At 39.5% G+C, this 6,377-nt stretch overlaps 1 protein-coding gene across 2 annotated transcripts in view; it reads right to left on the bottom strand.

Annotated features, from left to right (window-relative positions):
* The window catches only part of macir (macrophage immunometabolism regulator), a 5,517-nt gene extending 4,390 nt beyond the window's left edge, over positions 1-1,127 (bottom strand). For both annotated transcript variants that reach the window (XM_005753953.1, XM_005753954.1), the window contains exon 1: positions 1,051-1,127. The gene's annotated coding sequence lies outside the window, so the exon portion shown is untranslated. The remainder of the gene's footprint in view (positions 1-1,050) is intronic.
* Between the last annotated feature and the right edge of the window lie 5,250 nt (positions 1,128-6,377).

The following is a 6,377-nucleotide window of genomic DNA, read 5'->3' as shown; positions in this document are numbered from 1 at the left end:
AGCAGCCTAGCTATATTAATATTTCTTCCACTTGAAAAAGCAGCCCTAGTTGTAGCTTGAATTTATTTAATGCTTAATTTAAGCCACTGAAGAAAAATGATGCAATGTTCCATCCTAAGATAAGCTTGCAAAAATGCAGTAAACTGTTCAGTATAAAAGGTCAATAATTACTGAAGAATAACAGATGACCACTCAGAAAAGAAAAAACATGCTGCTAACTTGCCGAGGAAACAGCAATCTTATAGTTCAGTGAAAAGGGGCCTTATAGGGAGGAAAGCCAATACCGGGAGCAATACTGTAAAAAAAAAAAAAAAACAACCCAGAAAATCAGTCATTAATTTGTGTGAATAAAGCGTGCTGGCTATTTTTTCTTTCCATGAAACAATTATAAACCAAGATATTTTATGTGTCCAGACTTTAATTTTAAAGAGAAATTGAACTATTTAGACACAGAGGACCCGCACCCATAAAAATAGGACTAATAGCCGCAGCGCCTGCAAGCGCAATGGCGAAGCTAGTCGTGCCATACGAAGGAAGCCTGGAAAAGCAGCAGCAACGACAGGCATTGTTATTATACCAGTGCTACTGGCTTCACACCAACACACGTACATCTCAAGCGTGATATAATTGATAACCTTAATATTAATGTCGTATTTTCGAAGGAAGTGAGATAGCGCAGGTGGAAGAAATGGCTGTTACACCCAACGACAGGCCTGACTCATTCTGTTCCTCGCTGAATCAGATGGCTCACCGCGCTAGTGAGAGCCAAAACCTCTTACATACAAAACGTTAGTACACTGAACACACATTATCTACAGTTCTGTAGAAACGCGACGTATCGCAGCGTTTTAAACACTGGCTCAGCACCGCACTTGAAACACACCGATGCTGAGCACTGAACTGTCGTTATATGGCCTGAGAAGCTAGTTCATCATCAGTAATGTTCACCGGAGATTTTCTGGCTTCATAGCCTATTAACCGAAAGCAGAAGGAAAAATAAATACTACTAATGATAATAATAAGAAAGAAAGAAGGAATTATAACACGAACCCTCGAAATCTCCGCACTCCGTTATCTCACGCCCGTGCTCGTCAACAGCAACAGGAACAGGAACACTTCCTGTCTTCTTCTTCTTCTTCTTTTTTCCAGGAAGAAGAAAGCAAAGGATGACAAGGCTGAAATTTACACACCTGTGTAATTACGAGCAAAATCAAATTCAGTGAAATGTAATTACATCAATTATCCCCAACGAAACATTTTCATGAACAAATTCAAAAAATACGAGCTTAAAAAGGAAGCATTTTGATAGTAAATTGAACAACAAAAGTTACTTCTTTTTATTGCTGGAAAATAAAAAGGAGTGCGTCTTTTTTTTTAGGAACTAGATGCAGCAATTTATTGACACATATTCAAACATACATAGAAATGCAGCAGCACATAAGGCAAAGGCAGAGTTTGTGCCATTCTGACAAGCCTGAAGTAAAGATTTAGCACAACCGACTTTGATTATTCTTTAACACAGCCTTAACTCTCTTTGGCAGCTCTCTTCTTTAAGTAGGATTCAGGAGTAGTTGTAGGCATCTTGAATGACATTAAAAAGCTGCTGTTCAGCTGCTGTAGATGGTGTTTTGTTTAGTTTGGGTTTTTTTTTAGGTTTACTACTTCTTTATCTTTTACTTGTCCAGTTTCCTCAAAATATCTAACTACACTGTAAACATCACTGGGTAATAGAGCTTTGTGAATCACTTTGTTGGTGCAAAAATATTGTTTTATGCTGGTCAAACTGTGTTATCATTTGCATATACTCTACATTCAGTTAATGAAATGGAAACAAGCTATGTGTATTTGTGACATGCTGCTAGTAACAAAAAGTAAAGGCATTATAAAAAAATGTTGTTATTTGTCAGATACAGACGGACAAAATGGTGGTAGACGGACAGAAGAAAACGGCCGTAGTGATAGATGTACCGATTCCGAATGACAGCAACATCAGGAAGAAGGAACACGAGAAGCTGGAGAAGTACCAAGATCTCAGAGAAGAGCTCGAGAAGATGTGGAGGGTGAAGGTAACAGTGGTTCCAGTTGTAATCAGAGCACTAGGTGCAGTGATTCCCAAGCTATGTGAGTGGCTCCAACAGATCCCAGGAACACCATCCGAGATCTCTGTCCAGAAGAGCGCAGTCCTAGGAACAGCAGAGATACTGCGCAGGACCCTCAAGCTCCCAGGCCTCTGGCAGAGGACCCGAGCTTGAAGGATAGACCATCTGCAGGGCTGAGAGGAGAATATATGTATGTAATGTGAGGGTTCACTATGTGGTTTGGAATCTCTCTGAACGATTAGAAACAGCAAGATGGAAATTGATAACTTTCTTAGCAGCCTCTTTACTCTCAGCACACAGCAACAACAACCAAACACTTCCTGTGTATAGCCTTCATGAATACTGCACTGGCCACTCAAAGCCAGGAAAACCTATACTCAGATCAATGCAGGGAAAACAACTAGGTATACAGCACATACTTATTACTGCTTTGAACATGCATGTGTAAACATTCAGATGCGTAAACATGTAAATAGCAAAGCATGTAACCACTGAATGGGTACATAACTAGCTCTTTAACCCATTTAAACACCTCTTTGTGTATAAAATAACATTTAAATTTACACTTTACATTTATATATATACATATGCGAAACCCTTCCTGGATACAAACCATGTTGGAAATGTCTAAATAACACTAAACAGCTTGTGTGCTGTATCTTGCAAATGTAACACATGAACATTTCACAGCAAATGGAAATTGGGCCTTGAAAAGCTCATCAGGGCTGCAACCCCAGTCTACATCTCTATTCTGTGTCTCATTGTACATCTGTATAGTGAAAATAAAGGCATTCTATTATATTCTATGGATCACACAGGGAATCACCTTTTGATTTCTTCATTGTCTTAACAATTTAGAAATTCTGGATGTTGTTCTTTCTTTCTCCAACACACAGGAGGAAGAGCTGAGCAGCCATTTTCCTTGTGAAAAGTCTTCATGCTACCCACCACTTGAGAAAGAATCCAAGTGAATTACGTTAAACAAAACTGGGAGTCTGATTTTGAGTGCCAATATTAAAATGTTTAACTCCTGGTGCACAATTATTTTTGTTCCGATGTGCACATTTAGTTATAATAGAAACAATCCTGTGTCTGTGCTGCAACACCAAGCTTATCTGGAATAGATAAATCTGCTGCATGTTGGGTCTCCTTGCCCTTGATAATCCACATCTGTTCACATCAAAAGTGAACTTCTACTTCAATACAATTCTAAAAATCACATCTTCAGCAGCCAATCCAACACAAATTTTGGGTCCCTCACTCTAGCAAGCGGTGAGCGCAGCGCATGCTGTGTCCGATGTGAAAGGGCCTTGAAGCAGATTTGGCTTGGCTTGAAGAATGTTGGCCACTTTGGAAGGAATTTACCAGACAACTTCCTCCTAAATATTTTGAAGACTGGCTACCTGGCTTTGAATACAAAGCAATCTGAAATAACAACAACAAGAAATTAATATAGAGCATCTACCAGGCTGTTATAAAAACATTCAGCACTACCAACACTAATAATATTTCATTATTAGTATTGGTAAAAAAAAAAAAAAGCTAATTGGCAATTTTCAGTTATAACATCAGATCCTGAAACTAACTTACATTTCTTGCAATTTGCTGTCATGAAGTCCTCATATCATCTGTCTTTTCTGAGCTTTGGTAGAGTATTATTGTTGAGTCTGGTCCCAATGATTATCCTTTAGATGCAGGTGACCATGGTGATAAAGATGAGGCCTCTGAAGACGACACTGCCACTCCAGTAGGTTCCTTCAGGACCTAATAAGTGGAACCTGGCAAACTTGATTTCACAAGTACAAGTAAATCAAAACTATACTTATATAATAGTAGACAATAAATTGACTTAGTTACATTCCATCACTGCACTCAAACTGCCCCCTTGTAAAGATAGAAATCCTGTACATAAATCCTATACATGTCTGGGGCCCGGATCTCCTCCAGTCGCTGATGACCTGGGGGGAAGCGTTATGGCTCCCCATACCCACTATTAGACACTTACATGGAGAAATCTTATGAACATAAACGGGCCCACACACACAGGTGTATACACAAGTGTTCAGACAGGTGTACAAACAGGTACTCACACACTATCTTGGTTGGCTGCTGCCTCTAAACATATAATGTATTATTAGTACTGTATGCTGTTCACTCAATATTTATTACTTACTATTACTGATGCTTATGGTTGTTGCTGTGGTTTCCCTACTATGTTGTCTGCTTTTTGCTTTTTTTTTTTCTCTCTCAGCAGGCGATCAAGCAGATTTTCAGTGTCTGTTCTCTCTCATTTCCTCTTCTCCTCTGTTTTTCTTCCCGTCTCCTTCTGTTAAATGTCTTCCCAGCCTCTCTTTCTTCCTCTATCTGATTGTAATAACTAAAAATGAAATAATAATAATAAAGGTCGAACAAAAAGCCAGACAGGCGATTCCAAAAGAAATAAAAAATTGCCCCCTGCGGACGGACTATTCTTCAAGCTCAGGTCCTCTACCAGAGGCCTGGGAGCTCAAGAGTCCTGCGCAGTATCTTTGCTGTTCCTAGATCTCGGATGTTGTTCCTGGGATCTGCTGGAGCCACTCGCCTAGCTTGGGAGTCATTGCACCTAGTGCTAAAATTTACATTGGATTTATGAAATTCAGTGCATCATAAATAGACAAAGTAAGTTTAACTTTTCAGATTTTATTTCACTTTTCCTGTGTAAAGTTTGAATCTAGCCAGATTTTTAAACATTTAGTGTTCTCTGATTGGTTAACAGGTTACCTGGAATAACAGTTTGTGTCTCCCCAAAAGTTTGAGTGAAGAGCAAAATAAACATGTATGCATAAAAGAAGTGGGGGAGTTGATCTGTTGGGTACCTCAGTTCAACTTCTCATTAAAAAAGCCTGATTGGAAACACCTGCCGGTAGGAAGGACCGATAAAGACAGCAGCATGTCCTAAACACGTAACTCAGATGTACACTGGTGTTTGGTCGGAGCTGGTGTGTGTGGACCCGTGGAAATGTGAGTGCTTTGCATGCACAGTCCAGCTGGAGGGTTTGTGAGGACAGTGAGTGCAGCTACTGGAGTCATGGTTGCCCGGTTCTTAATTGCAAGGTACAATGTTTAAATGTATTTTCATGATATGCACTTCCTGTACTTGAATGTGAGGCTTTGGTCTGGTTTTATCTTGACTGTATTTGTGCTGCTTGACAGGTTTTTACTGCTTTATGTTTTGAGTGATGTGAACTATTCCTCAGCTCTTCCCAAAGGTGAGCATGTTGAAACCTACTCTAATGATTTTATGAAATGACAACTTTATGTCTTACCTGAGGAGTCCAGTGAATGCCTGCACCCAGAATCTGCAGCATCTCTTTAGATAATATTTGAAAGAGGTTTAACAGTATTTACACTGGAACAAAATATGTAGTATGTAATCCAGGCAGTTTTTTTCCTCTCCCCCACTTCAGGTGATAAAGCTGTTGGTCACTAAACAGGTCTACCAGTGTACCTTATCAGGACTTTGCAGCTACTGGGTTAGGGTCGAGATACCTCATGCTCAAATTGGCAGATTTGATTTGGTTAAAGCAGGGTATTTAAATGGCTCACAGCACACTGAGAGGTAAAATGTAACGCTGAGTTTGCATTACTTTAACGTCACAGCCGGGTTTCATTTAGTGGGGGGAAACTCTACAGGTTCCATGTATGATGCATTAAGTTAACTTGCAGATGTTTAGATACCAAAATCTCAACTTATGTAATGAGTCATCGTAAGCATGGTGTTTTATCTTTTTACTTTAGTAATTGCTTTGAAAAGACGGAGTTCTTCAGTGTTAAATTTGGAAAAGGAAAATTCAAGCTGGGTAACTGTAGATGGTATAAATGTATATGAATATTATGCTTTCTGTGAGTGGATCACACAAATTAACGGACTTCCTTCCTCCTGTTAAGAGTATAAGAATACAAATGTCTTTGACACTGGCTTAATAAACTCAACACTGAAGTTCTATCTAAACAATACTGACAAACTGTAGATGTGTTCTAAGCTTTACCAACATGATTATAATCTGTACTCATACCCATGTTCTTTCTCAGCCACAAGTTCTGTGCAGCCTAGAACGTGGCAGGGTGGAAGAGGGGAACAAGATGTGTATGGAAATCCTCGCCCTTTCCAATACATGAGGGCTCTGAGGCCGACAGATCCACAGATCTACCCTAATGTGCGTAATCAGGTTCAAGTCGAATCCCCAAGATCATATCAGCAACGCTCTAATATTCCCACCAACAGACCCATGGAAACAT

This window comes from Pundamilia nyererei, unplaced genomic scaffold (genome assembly GCF_000239375.1).
Source record: "Pundamilia nyererei isolate P.nyererei 1_Seehausen unplaced genomic scaffold, PunNye1.0 scaffold00485, whole genome shotgun sequence".
Classification (NCBI taxonomy): Eukaryota; Metazoa; Chordata; class Actinopteri; order Cichliformes; family Cichlidae; genus Pundamilia; species Pundamilia nyererei.
Note: the sequence above shows the minus strand (reverse complement) of the source record. Positions and strands in the feature narration are given on the sequence as shown.